The sequence below is a fragment of the Theropithecus gelada genome, chromosome 11, assembly GCF_003255815.1.
Source record: "Theropithecus gelada isolate Dixy chromosome 11, Tgel_1.0, whole genome shotgun sequence".
Classification (NCBI taxonomy): domain Eukaryota; kingdom Metazoa; phylum Chordata; class Mammalia; order Primates; family Cercopithecidae; genus Theropithecus; species Theropithecus gelada.
Window position 1 is genome coordinate 52,960,218 of NC_037679.1, and position 24,889 is coordinate 52,985,106.

General features: G+C 39.6%; 1 protein-coding gene and 1 long non-coding RNA gene across 8 annotated transcripts in view; one reads left to right on the plus strand and one right to left on the minus strand.

Annotated features, from left to right (window-relative positions):
* The window catches only part of CRADD (CASP2 and RIPK1 domain containing adaptor with death domain), a 386,414-nt gene that overhangs the window by 30,663 nt on the left and 330,862 nt on the right, over positions 1-24,889 (plus strand). The window lies entirely within an intron of this gene.
* The window catches only part of LOC112635458, a 32,078-nt gene continuing 9,583 nt past the window's right edge, over positions 2,395-24,889 (minus strand). The window contains exon 3 of the long non-coding RNA XR_003121918.1: positions 2,395-3,700. This is a non-coding gene — a long non-coding RNA (uncharacterized LOC112635458). The remainder of the gene's footprint in view (positions 3,701-24,889) is intronic.

Here is a 24,889-nt window from a genome sequence, read left to right on the forward strand (position 1 = left end):
GTTTTCTGTACTCTAGGGACAGTCTCCTGTCTGCCTTGAACACATTAGACAGATGACCTTAATGATCGGAAGAGATGCATTGGAAATACGTTCCTTTTCCCCATCAGCAGTGCTTTTGCATTAGCACTGAGCAGGGTTTGACTTTCTTGATGATACAGAAGGTGCAAGAAGCTTAGTATCATGTGGTTTGACATTTAATCAGACTTGCTTTCCTTGTTAACCTAAAGGCCTTCCTCTTGTTTGGAATTTAATGTGTCAGTAATGGCTCCTAGAGCTGGAACAGATGGAGCTGCTGATGTTCTCACTTAAATGAAAAGAACACGATTTATATCCTCAGCTTCATTTCTTAAATTCTTGTTGAACTTTCATTTGTCAGAGCCACATAACCAAAATGTCACTGTATTTGCTTTTGATGGCATTACCATCTACTTTTGCTTTTTAAGCAGTTTTGGAAATGCGATGTAGTATAGGACTATGAGTACATGTTTTTAAACATGTATTATTCTGAGTTAATGATTCACTGCTGCGGAAGGAGTGGTTTCTATGTGAAGGCAATGGTTATTTTTTTCATTAAATATTCTCATCAGAAGTTAGTGGTTTTTCTTCTCTAATTCTGGAGTTCTCTTATAAAAAATACATGTACTCATATAGCTGCCAGTGAGACAAGTGTTGACGTTTTGGTTTCTTTTGTTATGGTTTTATTGTTGTTATTGCTAATGAATTATTTTTGGAGCAAATATGTACTTTCAAGCAAATATGTGCAAATTTGAAGTTGGAAGGTGATATTTTCTCTTAAAAGCATTTTACCATTTTCACATTGCCATGCCCTTAGCTTTCAGGGTGTTTTCTTGAGTCATTATTTTCTTTTGTTGATTCTTTAAAATGTACCAATGGTGAGTGTGAATTCATAGTATGAAAAATGTGGGTGATAGACTATGATTAGAACTATGATTAGACATAGTTCAAGATAGCAGTTTATATGAAAAATTGATGCTCTAAAGCATTTACTACCAAAATTTGGTTTTGTGTGTGTGTGTTACCTTTACTCCTCTCCTTGGGTCCACTTAATGGTACTGTGTTTTTTCGGAGAGCCAAATATGACTTGAAGGTAGTGAGGGAGAGGAAGGAGGGCAATATGAAATGAGTGTGCTGTTTTATCAGAAGCCACTTAATCACAGAGCCTGAAGTGACAGCTTTTGGGAGAAGTGATCATACTGATGGGGGTAAAACTCCCTACCCATTTTGGGGAGCTTTTGTTTTCATAATGTAACTTCTTTGTACAAACAAAGGATGTTCTAAAGGGGAGGACTGTTTGCAATTGAGTGTTTTCCATTCTGGCAGCATCTGACTGAAAATCATTTCAGAAATTCTTAGTATTGCATGCAATCATTGTTTAGTAGCTGGATCTTTTTAACTTTATGATAGAAATGTACATTTCCATTATGTTTTAAGTCCTATCCTTGTATTTAAGTAGTGTAATAAATTATTTTCTTGCCAGCAGGTTGACTTGAGTGAAAAAAATATGTATAATTTGGCCAATAGCCTAATTCTGTGACCTCTACAATCCAAATGGATGCTGTGACTTTTACCTTGGTTACATTTCAAATGACTTTCATTGGCCTGAAATTCTATTCGTATGATTGATTCAGGATGCGCATTCAAAGTCATCTAATCTGTCTGTGTCATTTGTCATGGATCAAATCTCTGGGCAGAGTGGTCATTGAACCTTGGACAAACCTCAGACTGTGTCCGTCTGTCAATTTTATAAATGATTGGGAGGAAGGCACTCTTGTGAGTTCTGGATCAGTAGTGATATGATTCTGTTTCTGTTTTTTGTTTTTTTAAGTCTACTGCTACATAACAAACCACTCCAAAACTTGATACCTTAAAATAACCCATTTTATCTTGGTTGTGATTTTGTGGGTTAGGAATTAACAAAGGGCTCAGCTGGGCAGTTTGTCTCTAATCCGCATGGTGTCAGCTGAGGAATCTGGGGATAGGGGATCCACTTTTGAGATCTCAGACTCACACGTCTGGTGCCTCGACTGGGATGCCTGGCTCTGGGCAGGTGGCTTAGCTGGGGCCCAGCATGCCTGAGCACTGGCATGTGGTCTCTCCATGTGGCTTAGGTTTCTTTCAGCATGGGAGCTGGGTTTCCCAAAATGTGAGGACGGAAGCTTCAAGGTTCAGGGTTTCTTAGGATGTAGCCTCATAAGTCCCAGAACACCAGTCCTCCTGCATATTATTGGTCAAGTAAAACACTAAGTCCAACCCAGACTTGGGGTCAGGAGGGAGTCGGGGAGGGGAGTAGCATTATCCTTCACTTTTCATTGGGAGAAGAAACAAAGAATTTGAGGCCTTCATTAATGACTAGTGATGAGATCACATCAGAATAGCATTTATTTAATAGCAATTTATTACTCTCCTGAGGTTCAGGTGGCTTAAAGTGCAAATATTAGTAGGTAGTTCCATGTAAGGGAATCCCATTCCAAGTGACAGCCTTCATTTAAACAAAACTCTAATGTAATTCATTCTAGTCATTTGATGGATGGAGACTCTAAAAGTGGCATGAATATAATCTCAAAATATCTAGAAAGATGTCAGTCCTCTGAGTCATTGTGCAAACTAGTTTGTTGAGAGGGTTCAAAGGCATCATAGATCTTGCAGCTAGAAAAGATTCTAAGAGATTACATCATCATTATCACTTTCCAGAAAGATTTATTGAGCATCTCGTAGGTGCCAGACCCTGGGAATACAGAGGAGAATATGACTGATCCTTGCCATTGAGACATAGCTGAGGACACAGAACTGATATACAAGAGATGAACAGAAATTCATGGAATATAGACTAACTGCTAAATAAAAGTACAGGTGATAAGAACACAAGAAGGAGAAGGAATCAATAGAGTCTTAGTTAGGGGCTGGGAAAGGCTATAAGGAGATACTTTCTATCACTCTGAAAACATAAAGTCCAAAGTGTTGGCCATTCCCAAAAGTCCCTCTGGGATCTGGATCCCTGCATCCTCTCTGATCCCCTTTGCTACCTCTCTTTTCCTCACTCACTGGCCTTCTCCCATGGATGTGTAGGCATTTGAGGATCTTTGCCTTTTGCTCATTCCTCTGCCTGGAATGCTCTTTTTTTTTCAGATATTCTCATAGTTTGCTTTCTCACTTCCATCAGATCGAGATCTCTGGTCAACTGTGTTCTCCTCCAGCCTTCTCTGACCACTCTGTCTACTTCCTGTTCATCAACACAGTTTATCTCCATGAAGCCAGAGGTATTGTCTGCCTTGTTAATTATTGTATCCTGAGCACCTAGAGTAGTGCCTGGCATCCTTAGTGCCCAATAAAATATGGCTGAATATATGAATGAGTAAATGAATGCAGAATCTTGAAACAGGGTGTGTTTTTGAGCTGCTATAACAAAACAGTGTAAACTGGGTAGCTTATAAACAATAGAAACTTAGTTCCCACCGTTCTAGAAGCTGGTACATCCAAGATCAAGGCACCAGCAGATTAGGTGTCTGGTGAGGGCCCATTTCCTGGTTCATAGACAGTACCTTGTTGTTGTGTCTTCACATGGTAGAAGGGTCAAGGTAGCCCTCCGGGGCTTCTTTTATTTGGGTGCCAATCTTATTTATGAAGGCTCTGCCAAGGATAAGATTTAGCAAAGTGAAGAATAGATGATATTGCTGGATGCCTGCAAGGCAGAGTGAAAGAGAAGCAGAAAGTTACATAATGTATTCATAGATCATCAGCTTCACCTCTCTGACATCAGGGGTCCTTATTTTACAACTTTGCGTCCTGCAAACCATTTTGCGAATATATAAGCATTGTAATAGGACTTGCACAGGAAATGATTTTTTTTTCTTTATTTTTAACTTTTATTATAGGTTTGGGAGTACATGTGAAGGTTTGTTACATAGGTAAACACATGTCACGGAGGTTTGTTGTACAGATTATTTCATCACCCAGGTATTAAGCCCAGTACTCAGTAGTTATCTTTTCTACTCCTCTCCCTCCTCCCACCCTCTCCCGTCAAGTAGACCGCAATTATCTATTGTTTCCTTCTTTGTATTCATATTTTCTTATCATTTAGCTCCCACTTAAAAGTGAGAACATGCAGTATTTGGTTTTCTGTTCCTTCCTTAGTCTGCTAAGGGTAATAGCCTCCAGCTCTACCCATATTCCCACAAAAGACATGATCTTATTCTTTTTTGTGGCTGTGTAGTATTCCATGGTGCATGTGTACCACATTTTCTTTATCCAGTTTGTCACTGATGGGCATTTAAGTTGATTCCATGTCTTTGCTGTTGTGAATAGTGCTTCAGTGAACATTCATGTGTGTGTGTCTTTATGGTAGGATGATTTATATTCGTCTGGATATATACCCAGTAATGGGATTGCTGGGTTGAATGGTAGTTCTGCTTTTACATCTTTGAAGAATCACCATACTACTTTCCACAAGTGGTTCATTTTAACCATTGAACTAGAATAGCTGGTTCATGACTGGTGGCAGTTATTAGAGAACTTGCCTTTCTTGAAAAATATTCTTTACTATACCATTTCTTTGTCTTTGCTCCTGCTCATATTTCTGTCTGGAATATCCTGCTTTTTGTATTGACCTGTTGAAATTCCACATAAATGTTCCAAAACGTAGTAACTTAAAACAGCAGTTTATTATTTCTCACAACTTGGTGTGTTGGCTGGGTTAAGCTGAGTGGTTTTCTGTTCCATGTGGTAGTGTCCACTAGCATCACTAATACAGCAGATGTTTTCAGTTTCAGAACTTGGCTGGACTAGAATGTCCAAGAAAGCTTTGCTCTCATGTTTCCTGTTGGCTGTAGACTAGAGTTCCTTAGTTTTCTTCCATAATTTCTCATTTTCTCTGGTATCTAGACCAGCCACCTTACAGCATGGTGGCTGGGTTCCAAGTGTGAGAATAAGGAAGCTTCTACTTCATTTTACTTTTACTTTTTTTTTTTTTTTTTTCCTGAGACGGAGTCTTGCTCTGTTGCCCAGGCTGGAGTGCAGTGGCACAATCTCGGCTCACTGCAACCTCTGCCTACTGGGTTCAAGCAGTTCTTCTTCCTCAGCCTCCCTAGTAGCTGGGATTACAGGTGCATGCCACCACAGCAGCTAAATTCTGTATTTTTAGTAGAGATGGGGTTTCACCATGTTGGGCAGGCTGGTCTTGAACTCCTGACCTCAGGTGATCCACCCACCTTTGCCTCCCAAAATGCTGGGATTATAGGCGTGAGCCACCATGCCCTGCCAGCTTCTATGTCTCTTGAAGCCTAGATCTAGAACTGGCACATCACTTTCATCACATCCTATTGGTCAAAGTGAGTCACAAGGCCAGCCCAAATTCAAAGGGAGGGGAAGTAAATTCCCCTTCTTGATGGGATAGTTGGGATGCAGAGACAGGGATAGGAAGAATGATTAGTGGTGATGTTTGCCGACAGTTCTCCTCAGTATGCTTAGATATTTGTTAGTATTATCTTTTCAGTTAGAGATAGATATTATTAGTGAAGTCCAAGGCCTTTGAGTGTTATTTGAACCCTTTGGCTTTGAGCTATGAATTGTTTATAGAGTGAATTGCTGTGAACATTTTGGGCTTTATTGAGCCGCAGCTGAAGATGATCATTGATTGACTCCTCGCTCTGCCTTTTTTTTTTTTTTTTTTGGCTTTACTTGCCATTCATATTGTGTTGTACATGTTCCTCTGGGTATATTAGAGGTTAAAATCAAAAGCCAAAGGAATCTGAAGGGGTCCTCAACTCTTCTCTGGATCTTACTGTAACCTAGAGCAAGTGGCTCCATCAGCAGGAGAAGTAAACTTAGGAAAAGAAGCAAAAAGGAAACAAACCAGTTGCTCTGGGCTGATATAATGTTAAATGGCAGAGGGAAGCTTGAGTTACTCAAGTGCTGATTGGCTTCCATCTTCTCACTCCTTGTTTCTCTGATTCAATTCTTGCTTTCTACAGTTGATTTCCCACATAGCAAGCAGAGGGATCTTTTAAAGATGTAAATCAGATCATGTTATTCCCCAACTTAAAAACCCTAGGGGGATTTTCGTTGTACTTGTAATAAAATCCAGACTCCTCATCATAAATTAGCTCTTACTCTTGCCTCTTTACCTCTTCTCTTACTCCTCTCCCCTCCCTCTTTATCAGCCACATTTTATTTCTTTCTGTTCCTTGAGCCCTTGAGGTTCATCCTGCCAAGTTCATCCCATCTTAGGGGTTTTGTACTTGCTGTTCCCTCTCTCTGGAACACTCTGACCCTAGATCTTTGTGTGGCTAGTTCTTCATTCAAGCCTCAGCCCAGAGGACCTCATAGAGACCTTTTGTACCCTCCTAGACTCTTTCTTTTTTTTTTTTTTTGGAGACAGAGTCTCACTCTGTCCCCCCAGGTTGGAGTGCAGTGGCACAATCTCGGCTCACTGCAACCTCCACCTCCCGGGTTCAAGTGATTCTTGTGCCTCAGCCTCCTGAGTAGTTGGGATTACAGGCGTGAGCCACCACTCCTGGCTAATTTTTGTGTTTTTAGTAGAACTGGGGTTTCACCATGTTGGCCAATCTGCTCTTGAACTCCTGACCTCAGGTGATCTGCCCACCTGGGCCTCCCAAAGTGCTGGGATTACAGGCATGAGCCACCACACCTGGTCTCCTAGACTCTTGATAGTGCACTAGACACTTGCCCTCTTACAGTTCCTATGTTCCGTTTTTTCTAGCACTGACTGCTCTTCTTCTCAATTTTCTCATGTATGAAGGTGGGGTCAATAATAGAGGCACATACCTCGTAGAGTTGTTAAGAGGATTAAACTAGTTACTATGTAGAAGAGTATCTGGAGCGTGATATTGCTCTCAAATGTTAGCTTTATTGTTATATCATTCTTTACTACCTGAAATTGTCCTGCTTAGTTATATGCTAGTTTATTGTCTTTCATTCATTGCTAGAGTGTCAGCCTTTTGCAAGAAAGGACGGCATTTACGTATCTTTTTTACAGCTCATCCGTGTTCCCAGTGTGTTGTCATGCACAGTAGGTCCTTGACAAGTACTCATAAAGTCAATAAATGAAAGGCAGGAATGTTTATTTTGAACAGGCCAGAAAAAACATCAGTAACCTTAAATTAAAGCTTGCGAAAGCTGAATGGATTGTAAAAGATTGTTTAGTTGTTCAAAATGGGTTTAGGATTTTTGGTCCCGAAGCATTCTGTTCCAGGACACTGAAAGACCCTAGGGATAATTCATTGTTAATTTTTATTTTTATGGAATTTTGAAGAGTGGGAAATTGTTGGAATTATGAAGACAGGTAAATGACATTCTGATTTTCAAGAGTGAGAAATGTGGGCTTAAAAACTGTAGACTAGGAGCTTTTTGCTACTTGTGGGCAGAATTCTAGAATGAATTGTTAAAAGGATGATTTGTGAATGCTGAGGACAGTGTTGTTTAGTGGGGAAGTGGAGCACCCTTAGAGAAAAGAGTCCTGTAGAAATGAATTGATTTCTTTTCAGGTGATTACTGAGCTTGGTGGCAGAATTGAGAATAAAGACTCCCTGACTCCAGACCAGTGTTCTCTGTTCCAGTAGTGTTTTCAGTCTGGGACCACAGAGATGCTCACATTCAAGCAAAATATAATCTCTTTTGGTGTGTATTTTGAAGATCATTTTTTTAAAAAGCCACTTTTGAAACAGTTTCTCAGCTGGGGTACATCGACCTCTGAAAGTTCTAGGACATAGTCTCAGGAGCCCAGGAAATTTAGTTCTCTTTCCCACCACTTTAAAAGAGGTCTGTGCAGTACTGTAGGTTCAGAAACTTGGTACCATGATATTTTGCCCGTTTATCTGATTAACTGAATGCTGTCTGTAGTCACTCTGCAGAATACAGTGTTATGTTCTTCTGTCAGACCTGTGCTGTTTAATATGGTTGTGCCTAGCCATATGTGGCCATTGAGCAGTGAAAATGCGACTCCTCTAAGTTGATTATAGACTACCATGTAATACAGTCACCCCTCAGTGTCCGACGGGTATTGATTGGTTCCAAGACCCCCTGCACATACCAAAATCCATGGATGCTCAAGTTCCTCATATAAAAATGGCATAGTATTTTCATGTATCTACATACAGCCTCCTGTAGACTTTAAATGATCTCTAGATCATTTAAATTTATAATTTATAATACCTAATACAGTGTAAATGCTGGATAATTTATAATACCTAATACAATGTAAATGCTATGTAAATAGTTGTTATACGGTTTGGTTTTTTAGTGTATTTTTTTTAATGGTTGTATTGTTATTGTTTATTTAAAAAATATTTTCAATTCAAGGTTGACTGAATCTACACATACAGAACCTGGGATCCGGAGGGCTGACTATAGCATACACATTAGATTTCAAAGACTTAGTATGAAAAAAGAATGTAAATATCTCATGATTTATTTTGAGTATCTGTTGAAATGATATTTTTGATATATTGGGTTACATGAAATATATTAAAATTAATTTCACCTGGCTTTTCCTTTTTAAAACGTGGCTACTAGACAATTTAAAATTATGTATGTGACTGGCATTCATTAGAACTTGATACCTCTCTCAGGAGGAAAGGTGGAAGGAACTGGTGGATATCACTATGCAGATGAGGTTATATGACAGCTGCCTGCAGCTCTTTGGATGGCTCTCATTCATAAAAGAGATTCTTTCTGTTCTGTATTTCTCAAAAGGTAGAAGGAAGACATAGAAGTAGCAAGTTAATATAAGATAGACCTTTCGGCCGGGCGCGGTGGCTCAAGCCTGTAATCCCAGCACTTTGGGAGGCCGAGACGGGCGGATCACGAGGTCAGGAGATCGAGACCATCCTGGCTAACATGGTGAAACCCCGTCTCTACTAAAAAATACAAAAAACTGGCGCGGTGGCGGGCGCCTGTAGTCCCAGCTACTCGGGAGGCTGAGGCAGGAGAATGGCGTGAACCCGGGAGGCGGAGCTTGCAGTGAGCAGAGATCCGGCCACTGCACTCCAGCCTGGGCGGCAGAGCGAGACTCCGTCTCAAAAAAAAAAAAAAAAAAAAAAAAAAAGATAGACCTTTCTAAAATAGTTGTCCAAAGATGACATAGGCTCCTTCTAGAGATAATGAATTCCTTGTCACTATACATAATTCAAGAAAAGGGTAAATAGCTGCCTAATTAGGTTGTTTAGAGGGAGGTCAGGTGGTTAAAATTAATGCCTTTCTAATCCTGAGAATTTGTGACTTGATGAAATTGGGCAAAGGGCTGATTTTACAGCTACATGAAATAAATGGATTCTATGGGCAGGAGAAGAAAGCAGTTTATTTCACTCCCTGTCCTTTTCCTTTAAACTTTCACGTGAATATTTTCCAGTTGAGGAGCTTTGCATTCTTGGTTACAGAAAGATGTTTGATTGTCTAATCCCAGGGAATCTGGTGAACAGTGTATCAGTTAGGAATGTGCTTGGCAACAAGTAAACAAACAAGCAAACCAAAGTGACAATGGCAAATAAGTAGAGATTTATTTTAATCCTATAACAAGAACTCTGGAGGTCAGCTGCTTCTGGCATTGATTCATTGGCTCAAAGGCATCAGAGCGAGTGTCTCTGCTATTCTCTTGGCCTTCCTTTTCCTCGTGGTAGCAAGGCAGTCACAGCTACCAACAGTGCATCTGTAAGGCTGGAAGAAGCACGGAAGGGGCGCAGCCCCTACTGCGTCTGTCGCTTTTCTCAGGAAAAGCAGTAGTCTTTCCAGAAATCCCTAACACAATTCTTCTTCTGATTCATTAGGCAGAATTGTCTCATGGCCACTCCTTGGTGCAAGGGAGGCTGCAAAGTAAATGCTTGCTCTTCTAGACTCTACGATTGAGACAAGACAGGAGGAGAAGGAGGTTGGGAATGCATTTATGTCAGCCAAAAAGAACAGGGTCGGCCACAGATAGTTTTGGGTGTGACTGAGGGCACCACTCCCAAGTCAGACACAAGTGCCTGGGAGTTGAGACATCATGCAATGTCCTTTTTTTTTTTTTATTAAAAAAAATTCTTTCACTAAATGGTTTTAGCTGCCATTGATGATTGTAGACTTGGTGGAGTTTTATTAAACAATTCTTTCTTTTTAGAGGAGAAAATTGAGGACCTGAGAAGTTCACGCCTTTGATTTCTATTGAAATTACTCATAGGGTAAGAGTGAGAGTTCTTACTTTGCCCTTTCCACCTTCCTGACTTCATCAGCAAAGAAGAGAATCTTGGCTTTATTTTTCATTATCTGCGAGTGATATGTCCGTAACAGTAGTTATTTGTCACAAAAATTCTTCACAAGAACATTGCTAAACAAATACACATGTTAGCAGTTCTGAACGGGCATTTATTGTAGAGGAACCTGCTTGTGATGAGAAATATGAAAGAATTGAGACAGTGGGCCTCTACCATAGAGGAGGTAAGAAACTAGTTGGGTGAAATTTAGTGTTAGAATGTTAGAATAGTCAAAAAACTATTTTTGGGAGGCTGAGGCAGGAGGATTGCTTGAGCCCAGGAGTTTGAGACCAGCCTGGGCAACATAGCAAGATCCCATATCTAAAAAAATAAATAAATAGAAATTTAAAAAAATTTCTTCATCTTTAACATTAATGGCAAATTAAACAATATAGTTTAGAGCTATATTTAATGGAAGTATATGTGAATTGGTGGTATAACAGATTTTTCCAAACTCTTTTTACTTGTGATTTCTGTGGCTATAACAGACTTTTACTAGCCTCTTGGGAGTTTCTTAAATCCTTTTTCCCCATTTTCTTTGGTCTATGATAAAGAGGTAATCTGAAGTAGAAAAAATTATTTAGGCTGGGCGCAGTGGCTCACACCTGTAATCCCAGCACTTTGAGAGGCTGAGGCGGGTGGATCACTTGAGGTCAGGAGTTTGAGATCAGCTTGACCAACATGGTGAAATACAAAAATACAAAAATTAGCCAGGTGTGGTGGCAGATGCCTGTAATCCAAGATACTCAGGAGGCTGAGGCATGAGAATCCCTTGAACCTGGGAGGCGGAGGTTGCAGTGAGCTGAGATTGTGCCACTGCACTCTAACCTGTGCGACAGAGCAAGACTCAATCTCAGGAAAAAAAAAAAAAGATACTTAGATGAGCTAATTTTTGAAGATGGTCTTATAAAGTTTATTTATTTTTTATTAATACACTTTATTTTTTAGAGCAGTTTTAGATTCTCAGCAATATTTAGTAGAAAGTATGAAGAGTTGCCATATACTCCCTTCCCCTACAGATGCACAGCTCCTCCCACTGTCTACAGTTCCCAGGAAAGGTGTGACATTTGTTATCACTTATTACCCAAAGTCCATAGTTTACCTTAGGGTTCATTCTTGATATGGTACATTCTATGGGTTGGGACAAATATATAATGACATGTATCCACATTTATGGTATCATACAGAGTATTTTCACTGCTCTTAAAAATTCTCTGGGCCGGGCGCGGTGGCTCAAGCCTGTAATCCTAGCACTTTGGGAGGCCGAGACGGGCGGATCACGAGGTCAGGAGATCGAGACCATCCTGGCTAACACGGTGAAACCCCGTCTCTACTAAAAAATACAAAAAACTAGCCGGGCGAGGTGGCTGGCGCCTGTAGTCCCAGCTACTCGGGAGGCTGAGGCAGGAGAATAGCGTAAACCCGGGAGGCGGAGCTTGCAGTGAGCTGAGATCCGGCCACTGCACTCCAGTCTGGGCGACAGAGCGAGACTCCGTCTCAAAAAAAAAAAAAAAAAAAATTCTCTGTGCTCTTGACTATTCATCCCTCCTTCCATGCAACCCCCGGAAACCACTGATCGTTTTACTATCGCCATAGTTTTGCCTTTCTAGACTACTGTATAGTTGGAATCATGTAGCGTGTAGCCTTTGCAGATTGGCTTCTTTTCTTGGTAATATGCACTGAAGTTTGCCCCATGTTTTTTCATGACTTAATAGCTTGTTTCCTTTTAGTGCTGAATAATATCCCATTGTCTGTATATCACCATTTATCCATTCATGTACTGAAGGATATATTGAATGCTGCAAGTTTTGGCAATGATGAATAAAGCTACTATGAACATCTGTGTGCAGGTTCCTGTGTGGACATACATTTTCAGTTCATTCAGGTAAATACCAAGGAGCATGATTGCTGGATCATATTTTAAGAATATGTTTAGTTTTGTGAGGAATTACCAAGCTGTCTTCCAAAGCGGCTATATCATTTTGTGTTCCTGCCAGCAATGAGTGAGAGTTCCTGTTGCATTGTACTTTACCAGCATTTGATGCTGTCAGAGTTTTGGATTGTGACCATCTAATAGGTGTATAGTGGTATCTCATTGTGTTTTAATTTGTGTTTCCTTAATGATATATGATACTGAACATCTTTTCACATACTTACTTGCCATCTGTATGTCTTCTTTGGTGAGATATCTGTACAGGCCTTTGGCTCATTTTTTAAATCAAGTTGTTAATTTTGTTGTTGAATTTTAAGAGTTCTTTGTCTATTTTTGGTAACAGCCCTTTATCATATGTGTCCTTTGCAAATATTTTTGCTAGTCTAACTCATCTTCTCATTCTCTTGACAGTGCCTTTCACAGAGCACACTTTTTAATTTTAATGAAGTCTAGCTTATCAATTATTTTTCATGGATTTCTGCCTTTGGTGTTATATCTAAAAAGTCATCGCCATACCCATAATAACCTAGATTTTCTCCTATGTTATCTTCCAGGAGTTTTAAAGTTTTGTGTTTTACATTTAGGTCTGTGATCTATTTATTATTTTTGAAGACAGTCTTGCTCTGTTGCCTAGGCTGAAGTGCAGTGGCGTGATCTTGGCTTACTACAACCTCCGCCTCCCGGGGTTTAAGCAATTCTCCTGCCTCAGCCTCCCAAGTGGCTGGGACTACAGGCATGCACCACCACATCTGGGTAATTTTTGTATTTGTAGTAGAGATAGGATTTCAACATGTTGGCCAGGCTGGTCTCAAATTCCTGACCTCAAGTGATCCACCAACCTCGGGCTCGCAAACTGTTGGGATTACAGGCATGAGCCACTGCGCCTGGCCTGTGATCTATTTTGAGTTAACTTTTATGAAGGGTCTAACATCTGTGCCTGGATTCTTTTTGTTTTTTTGTATGTGAATATTCAGTTGTTCCAGCACCATTTTTTGAACGGACTATCTTTGCCCCATTGTATTGCCTTTGCTCCATTGTCAAAGATCACTTAACTTTGTTTATGTGAGTCTAGTTTTGGGTTCTCTGTTCGATTCCATTCATGTATTTGTCTGTTCTTCTGCCAATATCACACTGTCTTGATGACTGTAGCTGTACATTAAGCCTTAAAGTCAGGTAGTGGCAGTCCTTAAACTTTGTCCTTTAACATTGAGTTGGCTGTTCTGGGCCTTTTGCCTCTCTATGTAAACTTTAGAATCAGTCTGCCAGTATCCACAAAATAGTGTGCTGGAATTTTGATTGGGATTGCATTGAATCTATAAAGTTGAGAATAGCTGACATTTTGACAGTGTGGAGTCCATGAACATGGGATATCTGTTTATTCAATTCTTCTTTGGTTTCTTTCACCAGTTTCGTAGTTTTCCTCTTATAGATATTGTACATATTTTGTTAGATTTATACCTAAGCATTTTTATCTTTGGGGGGTGCTAATGTAAATGGTAAAGTGTTTTTAATTTTTAATTTCACTTGTTCATTGCTGGTATATGAGGAAGTGATTGACTTTTGTATATTAAACTTTTATTCTGAATCTTGTTATAATTGCTTATTAGTTCCAGGAATTTTTTGTTTATCCTTTTGGAATTTTCTGCATAGACAATCATGTCATCTGTGAAAAAGACAGTTTTGTGTCTTCCTTCTTAATCTACATACCTTTTGTTTGTTTTTCTTGTCTTAATGCATCAGTTATGACTTCCAGTTTGATCTTGAAAAGCAGTGGTAGTAAGGGACATCCTTGGCTGGTTCCTGGTCTTAGTGAGAAAGCCTCAATTTTCTCTCTCTCTCTTTTTTTTTTTTTTCTCCTTTTTTGAGACATGGTCTGGCTGTGTCACCTAGGCTGGAGTGCAGTGTTGTGAACATGGCTCACTGCAGCCTTGAGCTCATGGGCTGAAGTAATCCTCCCACTTCAGTCTTCCAAGTAGCTTGAAATATAGATGTGCACCACCATGCCTTGCTAATTTTTGTATTTTTTGTAGAGATGGGGTTTTGCCATGTTGCCCAGGCTGGTCTTGAACTCCTGGGTTCTAGCAATCTTCTTGCCTCAGCCTCCCAAAGTGCTGGGGTTACAGGTGTGGGTCACTGTGCCTGGCTGTCTTTCTCACTATTAAGTATGATGTTAGCTGTAGGGTTTTTAAAAATATGTTCTTTAACAAGTTGAGGAAATTCCCTTCTATTCCTAGTTTGATGAAAGTTTTTATTATGAATAGGTGGTGAGTTTTGTCAAATGATATGATCATGTGATTTTTCTAATTAAGTCTGTCGATGTGATTGATTAGATTACATTTATTGATTTTTGATGTTGAACCAGCCTTGCATAATTGGGATAAATCCCACTTGAAAATGGTGTACAATTCTTTTTATACATTTTTAGATTTGATTTGCTTACAGTTTTTTGAGGATTTTTACGTTTATGTTCAAGGGAGATATTGGTCCATAGTTTTCTTTTCTTGTAATGTCTGGTGTTGGTATTAGGGTGATGCTGACTTTATAGGATGAGTTAGGAAGTATTTCTACTGCTTCTAGCTTCTGAAAGATATTGCAGAGAATTGTTACAATTTCTTCCTTAAATGTTTGATAGAATTTATCAGTGAACCCACCTGGGCTTGGTGCTTTCTATTTTAAAGGTTATTAAATATTGATTCAATTTTTTAATAGATGTAGGCCAACTCAGATTGTTTATTTTTGTGTGTGAGTACTGGCAGATTGTGTTTTTCAATGAATTGATCCTTTTCATGTATGTTATCAAATTTGTGGACTTAAAGTTGTTTATAAAATTTCTTTATCCTTTTAATGTTCATGCGATCTGTAGTGATGTTCTCTTTTTCATTTCTGATATTAGTAATTTGTATTCTGTCTCCTTTTTTCTTAGACTGTCTAGAAGCTTGCTGATTTCATCTGTCTTTTCAAAGAGCAAACATTGCTTTATTGATTTTTTCTATCAATTTCTTGTGTTCTCTTTCATTGATTTCTGCTCTAATTTTTATAATTTTTTTGCTTTTGTTTACTTTGGATTTAATTTGTTTTTCTTTTTCTAGTTTCTGAAGGGGAGAAACGTAGGAGAAACGTAGAAATTGATCTAAAGGCCTTTCTTCTTTACTAATTTTTGCATCCAAATGCTATGCATTTCCCTTTGCTTTAGCTGCAAACTACAAATTTTGATAAGTTGTTTCCATTTTTATTTAGTTCAAAATATTTTTTTAAATTATCTTCAGAATTCTTTCACCCGTATGTAATTTAGAAGTGTATTGTTTTATCTCCAAGTACTTAGGAATTTTCCAGCTATGTTTGTGTTATTAATTTCTTATTTAAATCCATTGTGATCTGACAGCAGGTTTTATATGGTTTCTATGCTTTTAAATTTATTAGAGTGTGTTTTATGGCCTACAGTGTGGTCTATCATTGTGAATAGTCCATATGAGCATGAGAAGAATGTATAATCTGCTGTTGTTTGATGGACTAGTTTATAGATGTCATTTACATACAATTGATCGATGTTGAGTTTATGTCCTTCCTGATTTTTTGCCTGCTAGATATGCCTATTTCTGAGGGATGCTAAGCCTCCAAATGTAATAGTGGATTCACCTCTTTTTTGTTGCAGTTCTGTCAGTTTTACCTCATGTATTTTAATGCTCTGTTGTTAGACACATACACATTAAGGATTGTTATGTATTCTTGGAATATTGACCCCTTTATCATTTTGTAATGACTCTCTCTATCTCTGACAACCGTTCTTGCTCTGTAGTCTGCTATGTCTGAAATTACTGTAGCTACTCCCGCTTTCTTTTGATTATTGTTAGTGTGGTATAGCTTTCTTCAACCATTTAAATCTATGTATGTATTTATATTTAAAGTGGACTTTTTGTAGACCACATATGGTTGGGTTTTGTTTTTTGATCTACCTTGACAATTCCTGTTTTTTATTTAGTGCGTTTAGACCATTGGCATTTGAGGTGATTGTTAATTGAGTATATAGTTGGATGAATACCTACCATATTTGTTATTGTGTTCTATTTGTTGTCCTTGTTTTTTGTTTCTATTTTTATCTTCCACACTTTTTTGCCTTTTGTGGTTTAATATTTAGTCTTAAATAATTTTACATTATTCCATTTTCTCTTTTGTAACATATCAAGTACATTTCTTTTAAAAAATTATTTGTAGAAATGAAGTCTTAACTGTGTTGCCCAGGCTAGTCTCAAACTCATGGGCTCAAACAGTCTTCCCCTCTTGGCCTCCCGAAGTGCTGGGATTAACAGGTGTGAGCCACCATGCTCTTTTGTTTGTTTGTTTTTTTAAACTTTTTAAAAGTGGTTTCCCTAGAAGTTTGCTGTATACATTTACAACTCATCCAAGACCAATTTCAAATAACTCTGTACCACTTCATGGGTAGTGTGAGTACCTTATAATAATGAAATATTCCTAATTTCTCCCTCCTGTCTCTTGTGCTGTCATTCATTTTACTTATACATAGGCATATATAACTAAATGTGTATGCACATACACAAACACACACATATGTATACATACACACACACAGTCAGCCCTCCATATATGTGGGCTCTGCCTCCATGGAGTCAACCAACTGTGGATCAGAATATTTGAAAAAGAATGGATAGCTGCATCTGTACTGCACATGTACAGATGTTTTTCTCTTGTCATTGTTTTCTAAACAATAGAGTATAACAACTATTTGCATAGTATTAGGTATTATAAGTAATCTAGAGATGATTTAAAGTATATAAGATGATGTATGTAGATTAAAAGCAAATGATGCACCATTTTATATAAAGGACTTGGGCATTCATGGATTTTGGTATCCACTGGGGGTGGGGTCCTGAAGTCAATCCCCCATGGATAATAAGGGACTAGACACATAAGCATACATAACCAAATGCATTGTTGCCATTATTATTTTGAACAAACTTTGATCTGTTAGATCAATTAAGAAAAATAAAAATAAACATTTTTATTTTACCTCCACTTATTCCTCCTTGATGCTCTTTTTTTCTTTATGTAGATCTTATTTCTGACCTAATATTATTTTCCTTCTCTCAAAAGAACTTTTAACATTTCTTGCAAGGCAGGTCTACTGCCAACAAACTCTGTCAATTTTTGTTAGTCTGAGAAGGTCGTTATTTCGCCATCAATTTTGAAGGATAGTTTCACAAGGTACAAGAATTCTAAGTTGGTGAGTGTTTTCTTTTCCTCTCCACACTAAATAGTTCACTCCATTTTCTTCTTGATTATGTGATTTCTGAGAAGGTGGATCTAATTTTTATCTTTGCTTCTCTATAACCAATTTACTTTTTTTCTCTGGTTTCTTTCAGAAATTTTTCTTTATCTTTTACTTTTTGTAGTTTGAAAATGATAGCGTAGGTGTAGTTTTTGTTGGCATTTATCCTGCTTAGTATTTTCTAAGCTTCCTGGGTCTGTGGTTTGGTGTCTGGTATTAATTTGGGGGCAATTCTCAGCCTGTATTGTTTTGTATATTTTTTCTGTTTCTTTCTCTCTTTTTCTCCATCTAGTATTTCCACTATACATATATTAAACCTTGTATACTTGTCTCACAGTTCTTGGATATTTTGTTTTTCAGTCTTTGTTCTCTTTGCTTATCAGTTTTGGAGGTTTCTATTGATACATCCTTAAGCTCAGATACTCTCTCCTTAGCTATGTCCAGTCTAGTAATAAGCCCACCAAAGGCATTCTTCATTTCTGTTACAATGTTTTTGATCCTTAATTTTTTTTTTTTCTTAGGATTTCTGTCTCTTTGGTTACATTGCCTGTCTATCTCTTTGGTTGCATTGCCTATGTGTCCTTGCATGTTTACTGTCTATTAGAGCCCTTAACAAATTAACCATAGTTGTTTTAAATTCCCTATCTGATAGGCCGGGCACGGTGGCTCAAGCCTGTAATCCCAGCACTTTGGGAGGCCGAGGTGGGTGGATCACGAGGTCAGGAGATCGAGACCATCCTAGCTAACATGGTGAAGCCCCATCTCTACTAAAAATACAAAAAATTAGCCGGGCGAGGTGGCGGGCGCCTGTAGTCCCAGCTACTCCGGAGGCTGAGGCAGGAGAATGGTGTGAACCCGGGAGGCAGAGCTTGCAGTGAGCCGAGATCATGCCACTGCACTCCAGCCTGGGTGACAGAGCAACACTCCATCTCAAAAAAAAAAATAAAAAAATTCCCTATCTGATAATTCCATCATCCTTGTCACATCTTTTTCTGATGCTTGATCTGTCTCTTCAAACTGTGTTGTTTTGCCTTTTAGTATGCCTTGTAATTTTTTCTTGATAGTTTGGCATGAATATGGGGTAAAGAGATCACTCTTGATAGCTGGGCATGAATATGGGGTAAAGGGATCACTCTTAAGTAGGCCTTTAGTAATGTAGTGATAGAAGTGTGGGAGGAGAGGAAGTGAAACCATCTTTGCAAAAATTATGACAGTGAGAAAAATCTGACATAGGAAAATCATGGTAGTGAAAGAAATCTAACCTAACTGACTCCATGTTGCTTCTCACCTCCAAGCCGTTCCTATTCATTCCTGGGCATAGACCGAGCAAAATATGGGAGGAATTTACTTTATAGTTTAATTCTGAAGCAAAGATGGTAACAGCTCCTTCCTGAGCCAAACCCCCTCTTTGCTTAGGGATTAGACCACCTTTGTAAAAGTAAAAAAATTAACCACAAGATTAGAAATTCTGGTTTAGGAGTCATGTAGCCAGAGGCCACAAGATTCCTAAACTTCCCAGTTGCTCCTATAGATAACATCACTATTGTAAAACCTAAGATTGGGCCCGGCGCGTTGGCTCATTCCTGTAATCCCAGTACTTTGGGAGGCCGAGGTGGGCGGATCACGAGGTCAGAAGATCGAGACCATCCTGGCCAACATGGTGAAACCCCGTCTCTACTAAAAATACAAAAAAATAATTAGCTGGGCATGGTGGCGGGTACCTGTAGTCTCAGCTACACAGGAGGCTGAGGCAGGAGAATGGCGTGAACCCGGGAGACGGAGTTTGCAGTGAACTGAGATCGCACTGTGCCACTGCACTCCAGCCCGGGTGACAGGGTGAGACAGCAAGACTCTGTCTCAAAAAAAAAAAAAAAAAAAAGCAAAAACCCTAAGATTGGTGTTTGAGGTATTTTTCTGACCTTGCATTCTGATGAACTAACCAGCTGGTGCCACCCAGACTGGTGAACTGGCTCATCTGGTCTTTTGGCCCCCACCCAGGAACTGACTCAGAACAAGAAGACAAACTTCGACTCCCTATGATTTCAACCCAACCAATCAGCATTCCCTATTCCCTACCCTGCTGCCTGCCAAATTATCCTTGAAGAACCATAGCCTCTGGATTTTTGGAAAAGCTGATTTGAGTAATAATAAGCTCCTGTCCTCTTGTTTAGCTGCCTCTGGGTTTATGAAACTCTTTCTCCATTGCAAAAACTTGCTGTTCTCAGTGCATCGGCTTTGCTGGGCGGTGGGAAAGATGAAACTGTCTGGTGAATACGGAAGTGTCCTCTTGTCCTGTGAGTAGGTCTCAGTCTTTGAGTAAGCCTGTGCCTCTGGACTGTGAACTTCACAATGTTTCTCAGATTTTATTTCCTTTTAAGTGGGACAGGGTCGCTAGACTCGGTTGGAATTATATATTTCTGTTCATCACAGGGAAGGCTTGAGTGGGCTAGAGCTGAGAATTTCTCTTCCCTCCAGGCCAGTTAGGCTCTGGTAAAATCCACTGTCAGATGAGGCTCTGGTTAGACAGCTTCTCCTGAGGACAGGCCGTGTTAGGAAGACCCCAGTGCTCTGGCATATTTCAGAATGGTTCCTTTTCCTCCTGCTGCTGCTGGAAAGGGATTTTTCTTGGGGAAGTTTCTGCTCCAGGCCAGGTGCAGTGGCTCACACTTGTAATCCCAGCACTTACCTTGGGAGGCCAAGGTGGGCAGATTGTTTGAGCTCAGGAGTTCGAGGCCAGCCTGGACAACATAGAGAAACCTGGTCTCTCCTAAAAATACAAAAACTAGCTGGGTGTTTGGTGCATGCCTGTAGTCCCAGCTACTTGGGAGGCTGAGGCAAGAGGATCCCTTCAACCTAGGAGGTCAAGGCTGCAGAGAGCCCTGATCGTGCCACTGCATTCCAGCCTGAGCAATAGAGCCAGACCCTGTCTCAAAAAAAACAAAAACAAAAACAAAAGTTTCTGCTTCAGTATGTTGGGATTCTCTGTATCTCCCTGTCTGTTGCTTCAATTTCAGAGGCATCAGGTTACTGTGATCTCACTTTTCTTACAAAACTAAGAAGACTTGTTGATTTTTCAGTTTGTTCAGCCTTTTTACTTGTTAGGATGGAGTGGTGACTTTTCAGCTCCTTAAATACAGAACTGGAAACCAGAAGCCTCTTGACCTTTCATTTTTTGCCTTTGGAAAAAGTCAGGTAGTTAATACTTCTCTTTCAGGGTGTGGTTTGTTATGCAAAAACACAATGTAGATAATATGTATTGCCAGTAAACGATAACGCACATTGGATATAATTGTTACTGTCTTGCATTTTTTAGCATAGTTTTAGATATTTTATTTTGCTACAAAGAAATTTTGAGCAGAAGAATGTGACATGTATCTGTAAAGAACAGATATTATTATTATTATTATTTTTTTGAGACAGAGTCTCGCTCTGTCGCCCAGGATGGAGTGCAGTGGTGCGATCTCTGCTCACTGCAGGCTCTGCCTCCCGGGTTCACGCCATTCTCCTGCCTCAGCCTCCCAAGTAGCTGGGACTACAGGTACCTGCCACCCCACCTGGCTAATTTTTTGTATTTTTAGTAGAGACGGGGTTTCATCGTGTTAGCCAGAATGGTCTCCATCTCCTGACCTCGTGATCCACCCACCTCAGCCTCCCAAAGTGCTAGGATTACAGGCGTAAGCCACCACACCTGGCCCAGACTTACTATTTTTTATGTTCATCTCCCTGTTAATTATCTTTCACTCACAATATTCCCTTTGCTTTTCCTTTTTAACCAGTGGTCCAGTATGGGTATCAGTGGAACAATATATGTCTTAAGAATAAAGCAATTTTAAACCACCATGACTACTAGCAGTGTTTAGCTGAGTTCTGTTTCCCAGTTGTCACCAACTACTGCATATACTCCCTAGATACACAATTGCATGTTCTCATACCGTTCTGTGTTGAAGAAAAGAATGTTTTAAAACATAGAAATTGAACCAAATGCTATTACTATCTTTATTGACTTGAAAGGCCCTCATTCCACCCAATCCTGCCCTACTCCTGTCGCCCCAATTCCTTTGTGAACTACTTTGGGAAATGCTATTGGTGGTGGTGGTGTGATGGTATCGGTAAGAGCATGAAAATAAAAAGCTGAGAATATATAAGAGATTCAGATTTTGCTGAAGCGGAGAATTTGACTTGTGGAGTATTGTAATGCAAAATTTGGTGCACTGTTAATGGAAAGGATTTGCTATATTAAACAGTAAGGGTTCATTGTAGGTTGAGAAGCTGAGGAGATTTATTTTACCATTTAGTGTGTAGAGAATTTGAATAGGAAAGTAGGTGGGTATAGAGCGCCTGTCTGTACCATTCATTGTTGGGGTTTATATATACCTTTCTCTCTTAGTCCTCAAAACCCCCTGTCTGTAATGTAGGTATTTCCCCCATTTTGCAGATAAGGAAGCTCAGACAGACGAACTTTTCCAAGGTCTCAAAGCTAGTACATTGTGGGACTGTATTCAAACCCAGGGCTGACTTCAAGACCCGTGATTCTTCTACTGAATTAACCCGAATGCTTGCAAAGTCTGTGGCTCTAATTGTTTCTGTGGCTAATTAATGTTCATGAACTGGTGAAGAGTAAATAGTTTAGTTTTTTGAGATGGACTTTCACTTTTGTCACCCAGGCTGGAGTGCAATGGTGTGATCTCGACTTACTGCAACTTCTGTCTCCCGGGTTCAAGCGATTCTCCTGTCTCAGCCTGCCGAGTAGCTGGGATTATAGGCACCCACCACCATGCCCAGCTAATTTTTGTATTTTGATTAGAGATGGGGTTTCACCATATGGGCCAGGCTGGCCTCGAACTCCTGACCTCAGGTGATCTGCCTACCCTGGCCTCCCAAAGTGCTGGGATTACAGGCGTAAGCCACAGCACCTGGCCAATCGTTTAGTTTTTAAATGACTCCCTCAACTTTGTTAGGTCTGTTTATTTGAAAGCATGTATTTATTTGGGGCTATAAATGTATTTTCATATTTACCTATTTTATTTATCTCAGGTCTTGCTTTTTACGTTAGAGAAGGAAGCTTTACTAGTACTCTAGTTGGAGGGGTGCATCTCTTTCTCATGAAAGAATCTTATTCGGATACATACCTACATACATTGTATTTATTTATAAATACAATAATAACACTGAAGTATCAATAACCACAATTTATTACTTTTTTCCTTGTTTTTTTTTTTCCCGCTGTGGAGCTTACCAGGTAGAATTCTGGTTTTGGTAGCAGGAAAGAACAGGTGGCAACTTTGTGAATTGTGGCATTTGAGATTAGACTGATATACAAGATGGTGTACTACAGCAATCTAGTTAACGGAAGGGAATAGCACTGTTGTCAAAGACATAGGAAGGTCTCTTGTAACTGAAAGAGCCCTCTTTGGCATTTGGCTGTCTCAGTTTCATGATAACATGACGAAGCAGGAACCTTGAAATTGCTCCTGTTTATATTCCATTCCTGGATAATTACCATCTATACTCAGGTTTCGAAAGGTCCTTTTATTTTGTGATTGCATCTTTCAGCAACAACTCTTATTATCCTGTTATGCAATTTGCCTTATTTATGATGCTCAGGTGGGAAAACGTTCAGCCTCCACAATTGAAAAGATCGCCCTGATTGAGCATTTTGTGGTGCTTTTGCTTGTTTTGCTGTTGAGCGAACTGAGTTCAAGACAGGTGAATTTTTTCCAGATGTGCATTTGAATAATTGGACAGATCCCTGTGGTCTCTTCAGTAATAACACAAGTGACTGCTTATTCTCGCCTTCTTCCTCCATGCCTGGCTTCCTGTGATCACTCTGCAAAGGGCTCTGTAGTTGCAGGATGACTCCACAGTTAATATTGAGCTCATGAGGAGTAAATAGTTCATCCAAGCTGGGAATCTCTGAGAGCTTCATTAGGTCTGCTTATTTGGGACAGAACCTGTCACTATCCAGGAGTCACACAGCAGATCAGCTTTCATTTGCTTTGTTACCATTTTAGGCATGAAATAGAACCATTTTCTCCCAGAACATGATGTTCCTGTGTAGTAATAAGTGATAGCACTTTATGGGCGTTAAGGAGTCTAGAGCCAGGCCAGTTAGCAACTGAAGCTGTAATGACTCAACTGGACACTAACCTCCTTTTCCTGAAGTTATATGAGCAGAGACAGGTAAAGGAAATGTGGCTCGGTGACCCACAGTGCTCAGTGCCCAGTTCAGTGACAGGTAACCAGGAGAGCTGAGCCATGGAGAGGCTAGCAAGCCAGAGGGATTTGCTGCCATGCTCTGACACGGAAGGCAGGGTGCACTCAGCTCTGTATTGATGACATTCTTAAGTCTGCAGGACTTAATGCAGTTTCTGGATGTGCCTCCTCATCACCACACCTGTTCAAGGGGGAAAGTAGGACCCACCCCAAGAGTTGGCTCTATAGAAGTTTTTCCTGACAATACTCTCTACTTCTCGAGGTACACTGTGTTTTTCTCCTGTCCTCTCCTCTAACACAGAACTTGCGTGTTACTATATGCTACTTATTTATCTGCCGTCTGGACTGTGAACCCTTGAGGACAAGGATATTGTCTTATCACTCTTTGAATTCTCAGTGCCGGGTACATATTACGTGTTCAACACATGTTTGTTAAATAAATGAAGCAGTGATGTTTGGCTCCTTTCTTCCACAAGGCACTCTACCCTTCCAAGGAAAAAATTATACCAGCTATCTATAACTGATAATCAGAACTAATGACATCTGGTAGCACAGCCATGAGTAGAGTTGAAATGATCAGAGTGATTATAAAATACTTAGGAATAAACTTAACAGAAATTGGACAAGACCTTTATGAAGAACACTTCCAAACTTAACTAAGGCACATAAAAGAACACTTGAATAAATAGAGAAACATGTTCATTGGTGAGAAGGGTCAATGTAGTAAATATGTCAATATCACTTTTTGTCCACATTAACCTAGAATTTAATAGAATTCCAGCATAAGCTTTAACGTTATTTTTATTCTATGGAATTTGATAAAATATAGTAAAGTTCAGAAAAACATTGCCTGAGACTAGTGAAGAATGAAAAAGAGGGGAAATTTTTATCTCATCAAGTATTAAAACATAAAATATAGTAAATATAAACAAAATGGTAGACAGACTAAGAAATTGGAAGCCAGTATAATCTGGATACCAAAACTTGACCAAGGTGCTATAAGAAAAAATTGTAAGGCCGGGCGCGGTGGCTCAAGCCTGTAATCCCAGCACTTTGGGAGGCCGAGACGGGCGGATCACGAGGTCAGGAGATCGAGACCATCCTGGCTGACACGGTGAAACCCCGTCTCTACTAAAAAATACAAAAAACTAGCCGGGCGAGGTGGCGGGCGCCTGTAGTCCCAGCTACTCCGGAGGCTGA